Consider the following 23,488-nt stretch of genomic DNA (forward strand, 5'->3'; position numbering starts at 1 on the left):
ACCATCTTGCTCCTGTCATAATGGCTAAAATAAAACAACACTAATGACAGTCTATGCTGGAGAGGATGTGGAGAAAGGGAAAAACTCCTCTATTGCTAGTGGGAGTGCAGACTCGTACAGCCACTTTGGAAATCAGTATGGAGATTCCTCAGGAAAATGGGCATGAGTCTACCACAAGATCCAGCAATTCCACTCTTAGGTATATACCCAAAAGATGCTCATTCATACAACAAGTACATCTGTTCAACTATGTTCATAGCAGCATTATTTGTAATAGCCAGAACCTGGAAGCAACCTAGATGCCACTCAGCTGAAGAATGGATAAAGAAAATGTGGTATATTTACACAATGGAGTACTACTCAGTGTAAAAAAAAAAAAAGCAATGGAATCTTGAAATTTGCAGGCAAATGGATGGAACTAGAAGAAACCATCCTGAGTGAGGAAACCTAGTTACAAAAAGACAAACATGGTATGTACTCACTCATATATGGATTTTAGACATAGAGCAAAGGAGTACCAGGCTAAAATCCATACCACCAGAGAAGCTAGGAAACAAAGAGGACCCCAAGAGAGACATACATGGTCCCCCAGAGAAGGGGATAGGGACAAGATCTCCTGAGCTAATTGGGAGCATGGAGGAAGGAGAGAGAAAGTTGGGAGAAAGAGAAGGGGAGAAGAGGAGGGGAGAGGAGGACATGAGGGAGCAGGAATCGAGGGAAGAATAGAGGAGAGCAAGAGAGGAGATACCACAACAGAGGGAGCCATTATAGGTTTAAAGAGAAATTTGGCACTAGGGAAATGTCCAGAGATCTACAGGATGACCCCAAATAACAATTTAAGCAACAGTGGAGAGGATACCTTAAATGCCCTTCCCCAATAATGAGATTGATGACTACCTTATATGCCATCCTAGAGCCTTCATCCAGTGGCTGATGGAAGAAGAAGCAGATACCCATAGCTAAACACTGAGATGAACTCCTGGAATCCAGTTGCAGAGAGGGAGGAGTGATGAGCAAAGGGGTCAAGACCAGGCTGGAGAAACTCACAGAAACAGCTGACCTGAACAAGGGGGGAGTTCATGGACCCCATACTGATAGCTGGGAAACCAGTATAGGACCAATCCAGACTCCCTGAATGTGGGTGTCAATTAGGAGGCCTGGGCCATCTATGAGGCCTCTGGTAGTGGAGCAGTATTTATCCCTAGTATACAAATGGACTTTGGGAGCCCATTCCACATAGAGGGATACCCTTTCAACCCAGACACATGGGGGGGAGGGCCTAGGCCCTGCTCCAAATGATAAGACCGAATTTGAAGATTCCCCCATGGAAGGCCTTACCCTCCATGGGGAACAGAAGATGGGATGTGGAATCAGTGGGAGGCAGGGGAGGAGAGGAGGGAGAGGGAACTGGGATTGGCATGTAAAATAAGCTTGTTTCTAATGTAAAGAAAAAAGAAAAAACTCATAAAAAAGAAAAAGACAAATATTGTCATCCTATATTGATAAAAGGATCATTTTACAAGAACATAAATTTATAAACATACACATCCAACACAGGATCAAATCAGATGTTCTTCAGTGAATAAGGAAAATGTGGTATGTTTATACAGTGGGATAATGTTGAGCCTTAAAAAGAACATGGTTGTAACATGGACAGAACTGGAGGTCTCTGCGTTAAGGAAAACAGACAAATACCACGTCTTAACTCATCTGTGGAAATTAATGATGTTAATCTCAAGAAGAACAGAATGAACCTCTGGCCACAAGAGACTGAGACAGACAGGTAGAAAGGTAACCAAGTTTTCAATAGGGACACCAAAACAGAGTGGGGAAATCACTGCTGGCTCTTCTGGAGCTAGATAACTATGGGTTAACATGATCTATAGTGCATAGACTAGGTGACTATGGGTTAATACAGCCTATAATGAATGCATAGACTAGGTGAATAAGAAATAACTATGAGTTAACATGGTCTATAATGCATAGGTGAGTATGAGGTCCTCAATACTTAATGATTAATGGCTGAAGAGATGCAAAAACTTATTACCCTAGTTTGATTACACTGTGTATATGTATTAAATCACTATAATGCAACCCATAAAGAAACACAAATACAATAACTCAACAAAGTTTATAAATAATATACAAGAGTAAGATACTGATGATCCCAAGAAGATGGTGCCATCTAACAGAAAGCCTCATGCAAGACACTCAGTGTCTCTTGCTTGGAAAATTAACAATACTTTTTTCGTAAAATCTTTGTAAAATTAAAGAATATGATTGGTTCCTCCTAAAATTCTCCTCTGCACTTTTCACTTAAATCTAGAATGAAAAACTTTTCACTAACATTTAGAATACAAAAAGGGGGGTTAAGATTTTCTAGGTAGTTGGTTAGAAGTCAGCAGACTTGAAGGCCATTGAGGAGAGAATTCTCCCCTTGAAGCCCATTTCCTTTGCCCCTGTAACACTTCATTTCAAGGGAGAGTATCAAGATTGTTCTTCAGTGGTTTGAAAGGAAACAATCCCCCAAAGAGTAGGACTATTAGGAGGTGTGGCCTTGTTGGAAGAAGTGTGTCACTGTGGGGTGGGCTTTGAGGTCTCTTTTGCTCAGTTTCCCTCAATGTGACAGTCAGTAGACTTCTTGCTGTCTTCTGGTCAAGATGTAGCCAGCACTACATCTTGCACCATGCTCCCCAACATGATGATGACGGACTGGACCCCTGAAATTGTAAGCCGCTATCTCAATTAAATGTTTTCTTTGTCAGAGTTGATGTAGTCATGGTGTCTCTTCAGAGCAATAGCAACCCTCCTAAAGATTTAAAATACCTCATGAAAGAAGGGAAGGGTTTTATTGAAGCCGCTAAAGGAAAGATTGCCTCCCTAAAGCATAGCCGTTTTATAGATTTCTTTAACTTAAAAAAATCTTTTCTGTTACATGATGGCTCTTTTATTTAAAAAATGTTGGACTTGGTGAGTATGGTGCTTGTACTTCCTGCACATGGAAGGCAGAGGCAGGCCAGCTCTCTGTGAGTTCTGGGCCAGTTTCTATAACAGCAAGGTCCAGGACAGTGAGGGTTGCAGGTTAGACCTTATCCCAAACAAAACAGCAAACACACATGGAGTCTGACCTGATTTACACCAGCCTGGGGTGAAGACTTAATATTGTAAACTTTCCAAAAGATTACAAAGACATACTCTTGTCCCTTCTCTTACGAGTTAATCTAAGCAAGTAGTATTACCCTATCATCAGTTCCTGTTGTGGCCCTGACTTCCCTCAGTGATGGAGTGTGGCCTGGAAGTGTATGATAAAACAACTGCTTTATCCTCCACGATGCTTTTGATCATTGTGTTTATCACAGACAGAAATCAAACCGGAGTAGAGTTCACCTTTTTTTCTGCGCATGCTTGCCTTCCCCCACGCTCTCACATGGCCTACAGGACCTTGGCAGATGAGGGAACTGTGCTCAGGACTTAACCTCCAGAACTATGAAGCAAACAGACTATACTTTATAAATCCCCAGCCTGTGATGTTGCTTTTAGCACAAATCAAACTAAGACAAAGCCACATGTGGAAGCATGATGACAATAATAGCAGTATCCTGAAAGAACAGGGGTGTCACATGACTGAGGGAGGCCCTTAGAAAATGCTGTCACTGAACTGTCCATAATTTAAAAGCTCTTTCTGCTCATGCTACCAAAGTCACCGTGAATAGAGAAGGCTATTTGATTGTATGCTTCAGTGACTTCTTAAAAAGTAAATCGCACTCCCTCAAACCAATACTCTGAGAATTTTCACACCAGCCAGGCTTCCTGTCATTCTAGGGATGGGTCAGAACTGTCTTCCCTCCTGGTGTGAGTGCACACTGATGGGCAGCTGGTTGTCTGGGCACTCACCTAGTATGAGCAATCTTTTACTCTTTTACAATTCCAATCTCACTTTTTTTCTCTTAGAGAGGCTCAAAGGGTCAGCACACCCATGGATGCTTTCTTGGTCTGATTTTGTTTCCTCATTAAAAATTCATTCATGGATAAAGGGAAAAAGCAAGCAGAAGGCACTATAAAACCACACCACAAAGACTACATTAATTCGTAAGTTCCAACACTTTAATGGCATATTGGTAAAAACAGCTCATCAGTGGCTACAGCTAGGGGGCGGGTATCTACAACTGCTGTGTATTACTTCTAGTACTTCCGCTGCTTCCCATGCCAGAAAGCTCTGCAGGATCTGAAAGTTGAAAGTGACACTGTTGGAGTGATTGATCTACAAAGACACGCCCACCTCCCCTACCCCTACCCCTGTTAATTCCAGGCCAGCACAGGTGACCACAGTATGCCACTGAGTGAGGACGCCTATGAAAGATGGAGGCTATCTCTAGCTAGCTTGCAGTCCCAGTGAATACTGGTGCCTCTCTTCAAAGAAACTCAGCGACAGAAATTCACTTCAGTGAAGGGCAGGGAGAAAGCAAATATTGAAAACTTACATAGTTTGGCCAGTCCACCTGGGACTGAGTTACTTACTCGTTTAACCTATAGAGAACAATTCCCAAAGACATCTGGGGTTTCCTTTCTGTCACACCCCCCCCCATGACTAAAGAGCCAATATACCTACTAAGAGTTCACAAGCCTTCTTCCCCAGGAACCTATTTTCTCTTTTCAAAAAAAGCTCTGGGCAAACCACTTTCAATTCAAGCCTTTAAGCTACCTTATTGCTCGGAGAATAGGTCTAGACTACAAGAAGACTATCTTAGTACTTCAGGCAACCCGACATTCGCTGTTAACTCCTTTGCTACCCTCAGCCCTGCCACTTTGTTCTAATTCTTTTTCATTAAGCCCAACAGAATCCTGTCCTGTTTCCAGCCTATGGCCTGCACGTTTCTGCTCAGTGACTTTATTCTGCCCTTCGCCTGGACTCTAAATTTGCAAGAGCCTCCTAAGGCCCACTCTAAATACTACCTCTCCTATGCAATCTTCCCAATCCTCTTAGGCAAGAGGATTCCCTCTCGAATGGCTTGCATGCATTTTATCTCTGCCATTCATGGACTGCTGGACTTTTTCCCTTGTACATTATAAAACTACAGTACTCTGGCATAGTATTTGGACAAGTACAACAAAGGCAGGATTTATAATTAATTTATATGCTTCTTCTCTGAGTACCTAAGACAAAGACCCTCATAAAATATACAACAGGATTTCAATATGTGTGATGAAGAGAAAATACACAGACACTTATCTTGTATCACTTGAAAAGGCAACTGAAAATGAGTTTTATATCTTAGGGTAAGTTCTGAGCACACTCATGGTTATCAGTACCCAAGGCTCCCCACTCATTCTGGATGATCCTCTGAGTTCTGACCACACACATGGCTATCAGTACCCATGGCTCTCCACTCATTCTGGATGACCCTCTGTCACCCTGCTTGCATATCATGCACTCTCAAGGTTAGGATAGTGTAGGGGACACCACAGTAGGTACCGGTACCCATGGAAGTGGCTTTTACATACACTGTAATTGAGCACTTGGTCATGCAATCTTTTCCAGAATGAACAACATTCTGCTTTGACTGCTGTTCTACATGGGATTTCAAAGGTGTAGGTACATGGGGAAGGTCATGGCACATGCCGAAGTTCTTACATTGTTTTGAGACTGTGGGGGCTTCTGCCTCCCGGTGTTTCCAAATGGTGCTCCCACTTATGCTTAGTTTACTGGCTTACCTGCCTTTATTTCCTTTCCCCCAAACAGTACACACTGTTTCTCTACTTGTCTGAGTTACTTTATAATAACCTTATTCCACTTTAGGATTATTTTGATAAAACCCAAATATATGATGAGGTTTTTTTTTGTTTCCCTAATGCATGTTCACACTTCTGAAATTTGAAGCTGATTAAGAAGTGCGTAATTATCCACTCTATAGTATAATTCAAACAATATTATCAATGCACATTTGTATTTCCTTAATGTGGCAAAGTAGCGAAGTCAGTATAGGCACTGAATGAGCATAATTATGTCATTAAGATGATAATAGCTTGGGCTTAATGAAGTGTTTTACATATACATTCATAATGGATTCAATTAATACTGGTGGAAAACTTGCAGAGAACTGGGAGTTAACCTACTCCAACCATTTCTGTTCTCTCTTTTCCCACCAACATCGTCCTTTAGCTCCTGTCCCTAAGCTCATAAACCTGCATGGAAGCTGCCAGGACCCCAGGAAGCCATGCTTGGCAGTGCTTAGCTCAAGGGATGATTTCATGGGAGCAACACAAAATCCCCCCCCTTTTTGGCTACCATCACAAGAGCTCTAAGCTTCTGAGGCCATGTTCTCAAGGCAAACAATTAACCAGTTAATTATAAAGCAACCATCAATGCAAGGGTAAACCAACCCATCACCTAGTAAAGATGTATTTATGGACAGGGTATCTAGCACCAAATAGCCTCTCTTGATGTATTTGAAATGCACTTAACTGGGCAAATGAGGAAGCCCTTTGTTCACTTCCCTTTCCAGTCTCTTCATTCCTTGATGGACCCCTCATGCCTTTCCAGTCACTTGCCTAGGCTCTGGGAACAAAGGCCAGGCACTTCTAACTTATATTAAGAAAAGCAACTGAGCTGAATGTAACCAAGCCAGGTGTGGTGGCACACATCTGTAATCTTGGCACTTGAGAAGCTGAGACAGGAAGGACAATGGTTTGAGAATTCCCTGGACTACATGGTGAGTTCAAAGCTGGCCTGAACTGTTTAGAAACTCCCTGTCTTAAACCATAGTAGACAAAGGAGGAGATACGGCTATGCTTGCAATTTATAATAGCACAACATCTGCTAGAAATAGCAACAGCCACCATTTTTAAAGGACTTACTGTGTGCCCAGCACCATGCAGGGGCACATTTCTCATTTTCCAGCCAGGCAGTTATTTGTGCCCAAGGCACTAATAGCCATTGATATGTGTCAGCCCTCAGCAGTGAAAGATGCCACAGCCTAGAATGGGGGAATGAAGTGTCCAGAGGAACTCATTCATCAGAACACAGAGACTCAAAAGCAGCACTCACCAGGGAGACACAGCAACAATCACACCTTTCCCAGGTCCTGGCTCAGTGCAAAATGGTCTCTGCTGTCTGAGCCACATTCACTTCCAAGCTCATTTCCCTCCATCTGGGGTAATGCTCTCTTCCCACCTATTCCCTACTTATAGAGGGAAATGCAGAGTGCAGCTACCTAACTGTCTTACTGGGCCAGGAACGGAGGACTGAAGCCAGGCAACAAACCCCGGTGTAGCCATGGGACACATACCTCTTCTTCATGACTTTCAAACGGGTACATCCAAAAGTTCTCCATCCTCCCAAGTGCTGTCTGGGCAACAGGGTGAGCTCCAGAGCCTCCACTTGTGAGCCGAGTAGAAATCCTGATCTCAGTGCCACTTGGTGGATAGTCTTAGTGGTGTTAGGTGCCCTTGTCAATAATGCAACTGGTAATAGGAGACGTGACCACCTCCAGAGTGTCTGACCCTCCACATTAACCCTTCAGTGCTGGGTGGCCAGGACTGACTTGAGTCATTGGTGCAGCATCGTCAGCTGATATTTCTGACGAGAATCTGGCCCACCCTTGTTGTCAGTGGCACCTACTATTTCTGGGGGAAGTAAACTCAGCCCAGAGGTGCTACCAGAAACTTTCACACACCACAAACTCAGCTATGATTATAGAACCTGTGAAGAAGGTGCGGCTCTGGTAGAGGAGGGGGAGGGGTGACTGAAAATCTTCTCTCAGGTCTCGATTGGGATGCACCTGGGTGTGCGGAGAGATTGGGGAACTCCACTCAGCTGCTGGCTGGGCCCCAGCAGCACATGGAACCCACTCTCTCCACCCAACTAACTGCACTCTCTGTCACTGTGTTATAACAACCTCCCCTTGTGCTGCAAGTGAGAAGGGCTCTGACCAAAACCAATGATTCCAACCCGGTCTCAGAAAACAACCATACCTGCTGGGCCAGAGCCAACAGGAGTAAGGAGCCCACACAGCTGGGCTTAACTGAACTGCAGAGAGCACAGGGAGGCTGCGGTAGTGGGTGCTCGCAGAAGATGGGAGCCTCCCGAGTTTCTTATCCTCTTACTGACTGATGGAGCCAGGGCGTCAGGGGGATCTGGGACACAAAGTCCCTTACGCTCACAGGAGCATCAGCTTCCTACTCACCAAATCATCTGTCAGACTGTCTAGTCAACTGTGGACAGGGCTAAATGGTAGAACAAAACACAAAGGATCTGAAACAACCCACAGGTAGAAAACCTGTCATTCGCACTTGTGGTTTCCTACATGTGGTCAAGCTCTGCAGCCCGTGGGAGGCAGGATCACAGAGACCGCATCGCTGAACTTGCCCATCTTTCTCATCACCATGCTTGGGTGTCTGCAAGTTCTGCTGGAAATCAGAATGTACCCACCACAGCCTCAGTCAGTGGCCTGCAATTCCTGTGGCTGTTAGCTAGCATTCAAGAAGGAAAGCCTTTTGCAGGACTGTGATTAGGGTATTCCTAAATGACTGTGCTAGACACTTACCCACACTCTTCTCCCCCCACCCCGATATTTCTTTTAAAGGGAGAAATCATTGGGTGTTGATTATGAAGTGTCCACACTAATATTCCCTGCCAGTCAACTCTCTCTGGCTTTTGGTAAAGCCACCTTCCGTTGACCACTCTTGAAGCTACTTTGGTCTTGAAGCCTTCAGAACAAAGCTAGGGGAGTCACTGCTGCCATGGAAAGCTTACCACCTTCTGAGGTATTAGCCAGAGATGAACAGCTAACACATGAATTGAGTTATCAGACAGCAGAAGACTCAAAATCAAAACCCAAGCCTTCTGTGGTGTAGGAAACATCTACACACAACATCCTTTTGGCATGATGGAACTTGAACCTCTTGCCCTGGCTGTTTTGCTTTCATTCTTCCTTTCATGCCTTTAATGTTCATTCTGCACCTGAAACCTACTTAATTATTCATCGCCCTTCTCCAGGCTGCATCAATTATGGATCGCATCTGTGATGGAAAACTTCGCTGGCAGCAAGAAGGGAGCATAAGGAACAGGAACTGCACACCACACCGGAAGGTGAGAGCACAGTGCTGGGGACGACAGCGGCCCTCGAGGCCAGCTCGCCCTGTAGACCACCCACCCTGCAGGCCTCTGCCAACCCCAGGGCTCCCCTGCACTCCATGCTCCCCAATCATCCCTGCATCTTGGCCCAGAGAGATACAATATTCATGCAATACACCGGGTCAACTAGAGGCCCAAGTGGGGCTGAGCAGGGATGAAGGCTCCTGGGTAGTAGAGCAGGCACTTCCGTTCCCATGGTCAAAGGAGACCACCAGCACAGAGACTGAATACTTAGCCACAACTCATGAGTCTTTACAGAAGATTCTTTGGACACTGGCAGCCCCTTGAGATTGAAAATAAATTCAGCCTAAGAGCATGCCATGGATATGCTTGTCCTTCCAGACAAAACCTCCCTTTTAAAATGTCTACAGTGCCCCTTCACCCTGTATTCTTGGGAGAAAGCACCGCTCTGCCTCTGGGCTGGCTCACACACACTCTGGCTTCATTCTCCACCAGTCACTTTGGGACCTCTAGGTATTTTCTCACAGCCACAAGGTAGGGCAACAACCTAGGACCTGGAAGAGGCTGATGAGGTCGGAGGCAGAAGACACCCTTAGGTTTTGAGGCCCCTGCTCTTTGCTGACAAGATGACTGAAAATGACATAATAACTGATACCAAATATGGGAGAGACACTTTTCAGGTGGCTCCAAAGGTCTCTACCTCCTGAAAAATCAAACTCCTGTCTAATCCTCTCCCTGGGGAGGTCATGTGGGTCAGCCACATGACCTAAACAATGAAATAAAATGACAGCGGTGCAGTGTCACTCACTGATTGGGTTGCCAAGGACTGTGGCTTACATCTTGCCATCAGACTCAGGAGCTTTCTTGTTTTGCATACTTAAAGGGTGAAATAGGACCTATGGAGCAAAGAATTAAGAATGCCCTGGCCAAGATCAATGGGAAATCGAGGCTCTCTGCCAGTTGGCTTTGGAGAGCTGAATCCTACCCACAGCATGAGAGCTTGGGAGCAGAGCTTTTCCCAGGAAAGCTTTATGATGGTAACAGCCCCCTGGTGCCAGCCTGCAGCTTCACAGAGGTTCTGCTGTGTGACACAGATATGCACGCTGCAGAGCTGCTACATGTTGGGATGATGTGTTATGTGGCAGTAGTCTAAGACATCAAATAAGGATTCAGATGAGAGCCTGAAGGGCCAAACAGGTTGAGGGATCTGGCTGTGGACTTGATAAAGGACTGGTCTCCAGTGGAAAACTGTACAGACAGAGCTCTGGCTGTAATACAGTATCCCTAGGGTTTTGTACAATACTTCGTGTGCAGAATACACTACAGAATATCAGCTCAATTTTAAGATGGACTTTCAAGTTGTGAATAGGGGCAACAGTCCTAATTCTCTTCTAGTTCCATAGAAAAGCGGTGAACAGGTCAGGAATGGAAGCAAGACTTAGAACTCAACTGCTGGTCATGCTCTTAGGTCAGGGAATGTGCAAAGACTTAGACCCACTGCTTGGTTGTGCCCTAAGGTGAAGGAGGATGATAAGACCTAGTGCCCACTGCTGGTCAGTCCCTACCCCAATGAGCCCTATGAGGTGAGCAGACCAAGACTCTCACCCCACTGGAGAGACCGCTTGGTGACTAAGATCACTTGATCTCTTCCAAAGGACCCAGGGTCAAATCTGTAATGAGTTTGTAGAACAGAAGACAAGAAAACAAAATGGAATGGTTCACAAGATAGAGGCACTACTGCTCAACGTCCTGACATCAGAGCATGCTGAGAGCAGAAGCAAGCACTTGGGCATAATGACCAATGCCTTGGAGTTAGGCAGCCCTTGCCAATCATGAGCAAGGGCCAAAAGTCTGCAAGGCCTATATAAGGTTCAGAAGGACCATAAAAATCCAGACTCCAGTCAGCTCCGCAGCTGCTAGTCAATGCACCTCAATGCACATGAACTGTGTATACTACCAAAAAGGGATACTTCTGGTGACCATGTCTTCACCAAGATCTCCTGTTTCTGACTTTGGTGACCGCTGAGAATCCAGCACCCTGTTTGACCTGGCTAATCAGGTGACCATCTAGCTTCCATTGTTCTCAATTTCTCAAGGAGCATCAGCTGCAGAGCCAGCACCCAGTCACTGTCCTTCCCTATCAGCAGATGAGGACATGGTAGTTTGCTGTGCACTAGGCTACTGAACTTGCAATCTGCTTGTGTTACCTCTCCCCACTATCCATGAGTGGATCCTGCCTCAGGACATCAGTGGCATCACTTAGAGCCAGAATGTTAGGTTGTTAGATTTGTTCACTGTGAGTTGTTCCCCATGTTTATGTAAGAACAATAAACCATGCATTAGGAAAAGACACCTTTCTGTCTCTTTATGGGGTAAGTCATGTCCAAGACAGATTCCCAGCACCCACATGGTAGCCAGAGACATCTAAAACTCGAGTTCCAGGGCATCAGACACTGTCTTCTGGCCTGTGTGGGGATGAGGCACACCCACGGTGCACAGTGAGACATGCCGGCAAAACACTCATACACATTAATGAGATGAAATAAATTTTAAAATAGGACTCCCGACCTGTCTTAGGGTTTCTACTGTTGTGAAGGGACACCATGACCACAGCGACTTTTATAAAGGAAAACATTTTTTAATTGGGGCTGGCTTATGGTTCAAAGGTTCAGTCCATTCTCAGCATGGCAGGAAGCAAGGCAGCATGTAAGCAGGCATGGTGCTGGAGGAGTTGAGAGTTCTTACACTTGATTCACAGGTATCAGGAAGTGGACTGCGACACTGGAAGTGCCTTGAGCATATATGAGGCCTCAAAGCCTGTTTCCACAGTAACACACTTCCTCCAACAAAGGCACACCTCCTAATAATGCCACTCCCTCTGGGGTCCATTTCTTTGAAACAACCATATGACAAAAGCTAGATTCCTCCCAGCGCCACTTCTCCTCTGCAGCTGCTTCTTACTAGCATACTAACCAGTCAGTACACATATCTGTCACCTGGTCCCCTACTGTCCCTTTTCTTTTTCACTTTCCCTTTTCCCCAAACTTACCTAGGCTGCTTCGATATACAAGGTCTCTGTGACTCAACCCACCCCCCACAAGCAATGAGACTGTTCTACATGATCTGAATGCATATTTATACCTCTCTTTTCGGTATACCTTAAGCCAAAACTCTGACCCTCTCTCCACTCTACCTGGTTAGTCCCCTCTTCTAATTCCTAGCTGGAATCCTAATATAAACCACTAATCTCACCACGATTTCTTGCTTTTTTATCTTCTCTTCAGACCTGCAACCACTAATTGATTAGTAGATACAGTAATACTTGTGTCTCTTAATCTCCAAACAATGTATACTTACGGAGTAGCTGATTGGGGTAAGATGAAATCTCAAAGTTGTTTTAATTTTAATTTCTCTAACTACTAGGAATGAACATTTTTGAGATATTTCTTAGCCTTTCCCTGCTTCTTTTGAGAACTCTCTGTTTAGATCTCAGGCCCATTTTTTGAACGGGTCATTTGTTTTCTTTTTAGTCTTTGTTCTTTGAGTTCTTTTATATTATTGATATGAATCCTTTGTCACATGTATAGCTATCAAAATCTAACTTAAATGTCTTTCAACTACTGAATGGATAATAAATATGTGGCAGGGAGCAATAGAGATATTAGTTCCATCCATTTACCATGGAGTACTATTCAGAAAATGAAATCATGAAATTAGGAGGTAACTCAAAAAAACCACATTGAGTGAGGTAACTCAGACTCAGAAACACAAACATCACATATTACCCCTCATTTAAAGCTCCTAACTCCAAATCTTCAAATGTGAGTGCACATCCTGGAAGATATGCACTGCACAAACCAGGAAAGTAAAAAGGATCCATTGCTGGAGTGGAGGCAGGGAGCAATGGGGGTGATATCAGGATATAAGTGATCCAACAGGGGGATGGGAAAAACAGAGTGGGGGTGTTCTAGTTAGCGAAAGGGATGGAGCTAAAATACAGAAGAATGAGGGTAAAATAAACAGTAAGAATGTCTGAAAAAGGTTTAAGGAATAATGTGATTAACTATCTAAAATTCCTATAATACACATAAGTTGGTGAATATACATACAAAGTTTAAAGAAAATTTCCCATCTGACAATGCTTCCTCCAAGAGCCAAAGGCTAACAAAAAACCCAACACCAGGCATGAGAAGCCCTCTTTTGAGCTGTTGGTCACAGTTATCCAAGATACTCCCAAATATTATACGGTATTGCTATTGCACTTGGTAATCCTTCAGAGGTAGAAGGTGAGTCCCTATTGCTGAAGACCCCATGCACTTCAGACAAAGGGCCTGGAGGCCCCTGAGCTGGAACTGATCTGAAAGCCTCCTCCCTAAGGACCAGCTTTCATGGTACCAGAAGGTGTCATGCAAGTTTCAAAAGGGAAGAAGCAACCAATAGCCCCACCCAGCTATGATGTTTATGAACAACCACCCCATGAGCAAGGCCTAATAACCCTTAGACACATGCCTGGCCTCAGTGACTTTATTCCTTTCTTCTATCCATATGTGTCAGGGGTGTCCCTGAATAGAGGCCTAATAGAGAGGCTACTGTTTGAAGCTGTAAAGTTGAAGCCTGGATTGTCTTGGATAACTCATAGAGATGCCAGAGCCATGGGATACCTGCCAAGGAAAGCTGCTAACAGGGAGTGGAATCAGCCCAAGAGAAAGAAGTGTGTTGCAGTCAAAAAGATGAACACAGTTTTGACATCAGACATGGAGTTGCAGAATTTGGAGTTTGCCCAGATGGTTTTTGATCTTGTTTCTATCCAGTATTTCCTCACTATGTTCCCTTACCTGTGTTTTGGAATGGTAATATATATCTTGTGCCATTACATGTTGGAAGGATGTGATCTGCTTTTTGGTTTTGATGACTTTTACAGGGGAATTACAGTTAAGAGATTGCCATATGTCTCAGAAGAGACTTTGAACTTTGAAACAAGTTTGAGACTGTAATAGACTGTGGGGACTTCTGAAGTTAGACTTCATTGCTATAAGCCTTTGGCAGCCAGGGAGTAGAATATGGTGGTTTGAAAGAAAATGGCCCCTAAAGGGAGTGGCACTATTAGGAGGGGTGGCCTTGTTGGAGGAAGTGTGTCATGTGGGGGTGTGCTTTGAGGTTTCTTTTGCTCAAGCTTCCCTCAGTGTAACAGTGAGTCAATTTCCTATTGTCTGCAAGATGTAGAACTCTCAGCTATTCCTGCAGCACCACATCTGCCCACATGCTGCTATGCTCCCTGCTATAATGATAATGGACTGAACTTCTGAAATTGTAAGCGAGCCACCCCAATTAAATGTTTTCTTTATAAGAGTTAGCATGGTCATGGTGTCTCATCACATAGATAAAATTCTTAACTAAATCATAAACCTATAGCTAACATTATGCTAAATGGATAAAATATGAAGCATTTCCACTAAGATCTCCACTCCTATTTACTATCATACTTGAAATGTTAGCTAGAGTAATAAGACAAGGAAGTAAAATTGGTACAAACAGTAAAGGAAGAAACCATAGAACCCCTGTTTTCAGGTGGTATGAGTCTATACATAAACAATGCTAAGGATTCCACCAGAAAATGGAATTATAGGAAAAGGGAAAAATAAACTGATAAAAGTAACTCAGGCCCAGAGATACAAGTGGCATGTGTTCTGTCTCACACATAGATTCTAGCTATGAACTTTCAGTGTAACAGGCTTAAACTGGAATGCCTGTAAAGGCCGAGAAGCTAGAAAGGATCTACTAGAAGAAAAAAATGAAACCCTATGGGAGGAAAGTGGTGTGTGTGTGTGTGTGTGTGTGTGTGTGTGTGTGTGTGTGTGTGTGTGTGTATTGAGGTCCCATAAGCTAAAGTCATCTGGGAAGAGAGCTCTACAACTGAGAAAATGTCTCCATCAGATTGACCTGTAGGCAAATCTGTGGAGCATTTTCTTGATTAATGACTGATGTGGGAGGGTCTAGCCCAACATGGACAGTGTCACCTCTGGGCAAATATAAAAAAATGCAAGCTGAGAGGGTCATGGAGAATAAGCCAGTAAGCGGTGTTCTTCCATGGATTCTGCTTTGGTTTCTGTCCTTGAGCTCCTACTCTGGTTTTCTGTGATGATGGACTGTAAGTTGTAAGATGAAATATATTCCCTCTCCTGCAAATTTCTTTTCGTTGTGACGTTTACCACAGCAACTGAAACCAAACTAGGGCAGGAGGACAAAAGAACTCACATGACATGAAAGTAGGGGGTAGATATAGGGTTGGCAGTGGAAAGGTTTAAATGGGAATGAGGGTAGTAGGATAGGATACAGGAAATGGGAGGGGACGGGTTAACTAAAATAAAGGATGTTATGAAGAATTTCTAAGGAAACTTACCATTTTGTAAATATAGTAAAAACAAAACACCCTACATGTGTGGATAATGCTCTTTCTGGAGGCCTAACCTTATTAAACAGAAATCCTAGTACCAAGTGAGGGGTATCTCCCTATGTGATATTAGTCAGGGAGGCTCTACAGCAGCAGTTCTCAACTTGTGGGTCATGACCCCTTTGGGGGTTGCATAGTTGCATACCAAACATTCTGCATATCAATATTTACAATTCATAACGGCAGCAAAATTACAATTATGAAGTAGCAACAAAATAATTTAATAGTTGGGGAGTCACTATAAGGAACTATATATATTAAAGGGTCACAGCATTAGGAAGGTTAAGAATCACTGAGCTAGAGGCTTCCAAAATATTATAGCCTACTGTAAATGCATTTGCTTGCAAACCAGACCTAGATCCTAAGATCCTACTGCTGAGGACATATCACACTTGGGTTGTAGGACACTGAGAAATCAAACAGTCTGAGCTTGAAGTTTTCTCACTACTGGGGTAGCTTTCATCAAACAAAATCATCTACCTGTGGACCTCAAAAGCTACAATAACAATCTCCCTGGCAAGATTACCCAAAAGTATGAGAGTGGCATGACTATTATGGGGGTAACCAATAACCTTCTGATTGGATCTGAGGCCTGATCCACAGGATCATAACTGGCATTATTAACCTAGTCAAGAACATCAGCTGGATGATCATAGGCTCTGGAGGAGAACCTACTACTATTGTAAATGGACGCAGTGTCAAACTGCTTTCTAAATACACACATTTATATCTATAGACTGTCAGAGAAACTTCTTTTCTAATAGATTGCAGTTGGTCTTACTTTTCTACTGCTGTGATAAGATGCCATCTCCAAGACACCTCATAAGATAGTTTATTTGGGGCTTATGGTTTTAGAGGATTACAGCCCATGACCATCATGGCAGGGAACACAGCAAAAGGCAGGGAGGTGGGTACTGGAGTAGTAGCTAAGAGCCTGCATCTTGATCCACAACCACAAAGGTAAGAGGAAAAAAAACCTGGGTATGGTGTGAGGCTTTTGAAACCTCAAAGCCCCAAAGAAATCATTTCTTCTATAAGTTGCCTTGGTTATGGTGTTTTATCATACCAACAGAAAAGTAATTAAGACAGAAGATGGGATATTGCTGTGTCAGGCCTGACTACGCTGTTTTTTAGTTGTTTTAGAGGAATGTGGAAGACCATTTTTGGACTAGGAAAGCAGTTCAATGCTGAAAGTGGGGCTTAACAGGGCATCCTAGCAGGAGCTTGGAAGACAATGATGCTGAGAGAAATAAGGACTATGGAGGCTCAGTTCAAGAGGTATCAGAAGGGAACAATATTGGCAACTGAGTGAGAGACCATTCTTAGGATATTTTGGCAAAGAATGTAGCTGCTTTCTGCCCTTAGAATCTACTGGAGGCTGAGTGAAAAGTACTGGGTTAACTTCCGTGGTGGAGGAGATTTCAAGACAACCCAATACTGACTCTGTCCTGTGATTATTAGTAATCAAACTTCTGCAGGTCTATAATGAACAAGGGCAAGCAGGGCAAAAAGAAACACAAAATGTACAGTTTGAAGTGAAAAATACAGAGAAACCCTGTCTTGAAAACAAAAAACAAAACTAAAAAAAATGGGATAAAGGGTCGGTGCCCTCAGGGAAAGACCCCACCCAACTAAGCTTCCAACTTGTAAAAAGGAAAAGCTTGAGGAATTTTCTACTCCTAAAAGGGAACAACAAAGGGTAGCAAGCTATAAATGTCATTCAAGGGAGCCAGGCTCCACTCTACCTGGACCCCCAAACTTGTCAGTATTATCCTTGTGGTTCTGGCTTTAGAGTCATGAAGGATACAGAATATAAGCAAAGGGGTTATGGACTCTTTCTCTGAGGTTAAGGAGAACTGCTGAGGCCACCCATGTGGCAGTGGAGTCCCTTCATGAAAGCTCCAAAAGGCTATTACTGAATCTGTCAAAGTGAAGACTGGATTGCATTGGAGACTCCTTGATGTTGGAGATGCCAGAGCCATGAGATATCTGCCAAAAAGAGCTACAGGCAAGAGGAACAGCCCAAGGGAGAGAAGTGTGTTGCAGGTAGCAAAGCCTGAAGGACAGAGTCATTTGAGCCCTTTGACATTAGACATGGAGGTACAGGACAGTAAATGTAAAGGGTAGAGAATAAGTGACTATGGAGTTCTTGGCCCCAAATGAGACCTCTACTGCACCCCTTTTGAGGTTCAGGGTACACTGTAGGAGACAGAAAGAACATGAGGGCCAGAGGTTAGGGAGAAGTGCTGTGGATACACTACTTTCTGGGTATGATGCAGCCATTGAACTCATGAACTCATCGAAGCTATGGTTGCCTGCACAAGATATGATTACAACCGAAGGAAGGGCTCAGGAGGTCCCATGCTCTCTGAGGGATTATGCACAGTCAGTGGGTGCTGAGGGAAGAAGTGCCATTTTCTTCAGTGATGGAACCATTGATAAAGTGCTCGACCACTCATACTCATGCAAGCAGCCACAGTTAAATTCAGTAGGGAAAGGAAGAAAGAAAGGAAGGAAGGAAGGAAGGAAGGAAGGAAGGAAGGAAGGAAGGAAGGAAGGAAGGAAGTCAAGTGTATCCTTTCTGCTGGTAATCTAAGAAAAAAGGAACAGCACATGCTTTCCTGATGGTGACCTCTTTTACTTCACTTAAATAATCTGTTCTCGACAATCTCTCTTTACATATAAACATTTCTCTCCTGCCCAGTTACAAATTTCTATATTCAGTTAGTTACACATCTCCCCACAGACATAGCCACACATCTCATTTACGTATCTTCTCATCATACAGCATTTTAGACAGTTTCTAGGCACAGCTCCTCCACATCACCCAGCTCTCTCTCTCTCTCTCTCTCTCTCTCTCTCTCTCTCTCTCTCTCTCTCTCTCTCTCTCTCTCTCTCTCTCTCTCCCCCTCTCATATTCTTACATCATTCACTCTTACTCTCTCACTCACTCATTCTCTACACTTCTCTCATGCTGCTTCTCCATCTCTCACACTTCTCTCTCCCACAGCAGCCTTCTGCATCTCTACAACGGCTGCCCTTTCATGCCTGCTCCTTCACTTCTGCCTCAGCACTCTTCTCTCTCGCTCTCCTCTGCTCTCACTCTCTGCCTCTCTCACCACCAGACTCTGGACAATTACATGTTATTTTTCAGGGCTTGACCCATACTCATAACACATGTTAAGTCATGTAGTTTCTCAATATCACCATGACCAGACAGTTCAAGTGGCCTTGAACACAGCTCTAAGTTGGTGAGGGTTCCCAGACAGTAAGTAAACAGTTGGCTGAACCTTGAGGTTGGGGAGTATATGAAGACTAAAGTTGTTTCAAACTTTGACCTTGAATGAGCAAAACAATACCTGTGAAAATGACCTTGTGTATTTGTCTCTAGGGACAACCAACCTGCTTTGAATTTACTCTGAAGTCTAAAGTTAGCTTGTCTTTGTAAAAGGCTGTTTTGGTAACTGAGAATCCTGTCAATCTGAGTAATGTAAAAATATCCTAGCATTATTTCTATTCGTCAAAATTAGACAGCCTAAGCATCATCTTCTGGCTATCCACCGCTATATGTGTGCCCAAAAGGCACCACCAAAGGGCTGTGGAAAGAACCCACAGCTGATCTTATTAGGGAGGTGCAGCAGTGGTACCTGAGAAAGACCCAGGAACCAGTCATCCAGTTACTAATACCATGGCTTTGCTAAGTAGGGGTCCCCAGTCACATCTGGTGAGTGGGCTTTGCTAAGTAGGACTCCCCAACAATGTCTAGTTAAATACTAGTTGTCACCACTGTACCCTCTGCAAGGAAGCCCTTAGTTCTGAGCACCTCACAGGAATCCCGCACAGGAACAGAATCCTGAGCAGCAGCACAATTCTTCTTACTTGTCCTTGTAGGCTTGACAACACAGTAGCAAGGTCAATAGGGTGAGGTGGTGCTAATGAGTCTTAATTAACTGGCATGTGCATTTGACCTAGGTTGACAGTGTCCTAGCAACAGTTAAGAAAAAAAGCAAAATCCTTGGAGGCTGGATGCTAATTCAGGGCAGGGAGGGAGGCAACATCAAGAAATCTAAGGCCCAGATGAAGCCAGGGTATTTCCCCAGTTTCCTCATATCAGCGTTCTGAAATGAGAAGCAAAGTGGGCACCGGTGATCAGGGCAGGCACTAACATAGGCCTTTACTTCCCAGAATGTTGATAACTGGCTCCACTTCAGCGAGAAGGTGGCTTGTTCCTGACTCCAACTAAGCAGTGTTAATGCCGAAAACCTCCTTCCTGCCTTGAAATACTTTGCCCACTGGCCTCTGGAGGGGGAACGGGATGTCAGTATCAAATAATTGTTACCTGAAGGGGACGGTGCATGTTCCATTTCCACTGACCAGCAGGCTAGTTTGATTTAATTAAAACAGTCCTGGGTAAAAAAGGCTGGTGGGTTGTTGCTTTAAAGCAGAAGCTGGGAATGAGGGTCATTGAAGAGAGCGACCAGGACAAGTGGTATGGCGAGGATCTGTATGCTTGGAGATGGCAGATAGAAACCCCATGCAGAAAAGGTGAGGGGAAGTACTGAGCCAAGCATACTAAATCAGTGACCCACCCTAAATAGTAGCCATAACTTCCGGAAGGATCCAACACACTGTACTCATGATTCTTACAGCTCATTTTCAGAGAGGACTCTACACCAGCAAACATCTTATGGTTACTGAGAAACTCCTCTTGCACTAAGAGCATGATGCCAGCTATGCTTATAATAAGACAGCATTTCAATTTAAAGGAGAACTCACTTATGGACAGACAGCTCATACTTGATGACTGTGCAGGACTACATGGCCCTGGGATTTAACCAGGGTACACATAGCTCCCTGTACCTGCCCTTTCTCCCTAGCCCACTTAGCACACATAATACTGAAGGTGAAGTGTTAGGGAAGGGGGATACAAATATTCTAAAGAGTCCTGGGTAGTTTCTTGAGCCCCCACTTCCTAAGTGAGTCTGTCACATTCCTGAACTGTGGCTCTGTATGCTAACTCTAGGAACAAAATTTTCTCAGCCAAAACTGGCCATTTGTTTCCCTGTTGCTTTCTTACATGGTTTCACATATATGTTGTCTGGTGAGACAATTCAGAGAGAAAGATTCCTCTTGGAAGTGGAGTCAGGACAAGAGATGTTGAAGCCTATGCTTTATGATCTGTTTTAAAAAATCTTCCCCATAACATTTTTTTTAAATTCCTTGGAGCATGGAGTAGCTAGGATACTTGACTCGTGGTGAGCCACCATTAGACAGACTCTCCTCTAGTGATTCTGCTATGGCAGTGGTTTGATGTCAATAGGCAGATGGCATTCAGGTACCCGGGCTTTCCTGGCACTGAACAGACAGATGAAATTCTAGAGATGAGGTAAGATAATTGAAGGTAACACTGTGAGTATAAGAGAATCGAACAAAGCAAGCATTCTCCATCCCCGTGTGTTCTTTTCACGGATGAAATGAATCATTTGCTCTCCAAATGAGAGTTTAAGGTCAAGCCTTTTCATTTTGAAGATGTAACAGTTAAGACTATTACATCCTTAAAGAAAATTACCCGGGTCACATCGGGTCCTCATGGTTCACAGAAAAATGGCTCCTCTTTGTGGTTGCTATTGACAACTGAGTTTTGCTACATAGAGCACCACTCCCTGCTGGGATATGAGACCTCACTATGCATCTGAAGGGGCAGCATGGGCTTGTAAATGCTGCAACTGTGGTGCTTTCACCTTGGTAAAAGGCAGCTCTCAGAAGCACTTTATCCTTAAAGGAAGGCTCTCAACTTACATAATTATTCACGGCTCTGGAGAAATCAATGCACTGCACTTGGCTCCAGCATGCATCACTCCCACTGCAGGTAGTGTTCTTACTGCTTTCTTCCCCACCAGTGCTCTGAGGCTTCCAAACTTTAAACACACTGAGTCCATGGCTTTTAAACACTCCAGGTTCTTCACTATCCAGTAGTGTTCTATGAGAAGCACACGCCTCCTATTCACCTTATTCTCATGTGTGTAGTCACAGCCAAATAGAAGTGTGCATGCTCAATGCAAACACTGCATACAACAGTGCACCCATCTTACCATAGGTCAACAGCCAGCAAAGAAGTCCTTTCCATCCTATAAATTGAACACAAAACACAAAGAAGCATTTGCCCTTCTCTATTTTTGTTCAGGAAAACAGGGCAATGAGATAATCTTTTTGTTCAGTGAACTGTCTTTGTATAAATCTACAAATATAGTTTTCAAAGTCAAATCATACTGTACAGCTTAGGGAAATAATCAAATTCTTTTTATGCTGCTCCTCACTTCATGGCTCCAGTTTCAATTCCTTTGCAACCTTCTTTTACTTTTACTTTTATGTGCAAAGGTAATATATTTGTATGGCCTCACTTTCATTTTCAGATTTAGACATTATTTTCTGGCTTCAACTGTAAGGGATAAAGTCTGTGTCCTTTCTACTACGCATTTCTGGTTAATTGATGTTCAGTGTTTGCATTCTGTAGGCTATGCCTATGATCTTCCCAGCTCAGCTGCATGCATACAGTACTGCATTTCTGGCTAGTGAACTTGTTTTCAGAAAGGCCAATAACCAAAGGAAATTGGAATTGTTAGAATTGATTTTTGAATAGTGTTCTATGTGCTGGTCAACACTGTATGTTAAACCATCTCCAAGCCACCTCTACTCCCCAAAGCTGGATCATCAGGATCTCTCTGCTGGCTTCTCTCTCTGCCCATCAGAATCTCTCTGTTCCTCATGATCTCTCTGCTCCTCAGGATCTCTCTGCTCCTGGGGATCTCTCTGCCCATCAGGATCTCTCTGCTGTCTTCTCTCTCTGCTCCTCAGGATCTCTCTGCTGTCTTCTCTCTCTGCTATCTTTTCTCTTGGTGCCTCCTATTGGAGTCCTAGAAGCTCTGGCTTGGCTGCTGCCTTGGCTTTCTGCATAGTAGCCATCCCATTGCCTCTTCTTCATCTACCTGAAGGGGATCCCTTCCTATATTTCCTGTGGTGGAGTCCCTCCCACCTCTTATTTGTGTTTTTGTTGAGAGTGACAATGCCATGCTTCTGTTTCTATGGAGGCCATACATCTGCAGGAAATAGTCACTTGGCTGCACACACTAGAGATACCCAGAGGTCCAATGTGTCCTGTGACTGCCTGTTGACCAACCTTTCTTTCTCAACCGTGTCTTCATATCCCTGTTATCTGAAGCATGGGCTGTTTCAAGTCCCTGAGCCTTTCTGAGGTGTCTACGTTCAAATCCTCAGAAATCTTGGTAGAAAGGAAGAAGCAGAAACTCCCCCTGTGAATTACTCAGTACTGATTAGGCCATGCAGTGTGAACAAACCAACTCCCCACCCCGTCACCCCGTTCCTGTGGCCTCAACTCAGGTTGCCTCCATGTTTCACTGGGGTCACCAGGGAATCCTTGTTGTGCTCAGGGTCACGCCACTCTTACCCTCTGGATTCTGGTTTGTTGCACTTTCCTGCCCGAAAGTAGTATACTTCCGAATGCATATGTCACTGGCTTAGCCTCCTAGGGATGAGGAAGTGCAAGCCTCTCTAACTTGAAAGGGAACTAGAAACATGGCCTGGCATGAAAATGTCCAGAATTAGCAAAGAATTCAACAAGTTTATTATCCCCATCTTCTACTATTTTGTTTCTGTTTTTTTATTGTCTATCATTCTAATGAAGTTATAGGAGAGAGTAGAAAGGAGAAACTATCAGTCTACACTGCCATTCAGGGTAGCTCAAATCCTCCAGCATGTACAGTGCTGGCTGATGTCAAAGCAGTTGTACCTGAATGATTGTGCTGTCTGGAGAGAGGTCAGTGAACAGGGAACTTTTCAGAACACATCATTCACTAATGGTATGATTTCAAGGAGGGGGTTGGAAGGAAGTTCTCAAACCTACCTAGAGGAAAGTCCTTACTAGA

At 43.9% G+C, this 23,488-nt stretch overlaps 1 protein-coding gene and 1 long non-coding RNA gene across 6 annotated transcripts in view; both read right to left on the minus strand.

Annotated features, from left to right (window-relative positions):
* The window catches only part of Apba1 (amyloid beta precursor protein binding family A member 1), a 204,900-nt gene that overhangs the window by 47,752 nt on the left and 133,660 nt on the right, over positions 1 to 23,488 (minus strand). The window lies entirely within an intron of this gene.
* LOC121140525 lies at positions 4,087 to 7,953 on the minus strand. Its single transcript, XR_005877417.1, has 2 exons — positions 7,287 to 7,953; positions 4,087 to 4,225 (listed from the first exon to the last, which is right to left on the minus strand). It is a non-coding gene; the product is annotated as an uncharacterized LOC121140525 (long non-coding RNA).

This window comes from Mesocricetus auratus, unplaced genomic scaffold (assembly GCF_017639785.1).
Source record: "Mesocricetus auratus isolate SY011 unplaced genomic scaffold, BCM_Maur_2.0 Super-Scaffold_4256, whole genome shotgun sequence".
NCBI classification, from domain to species: Eukaryota; Metazoa; Chordata; class Mammalia; order Rodentia; family Cricetidae; genus Mesocricetus; species Mesocricetus auratus.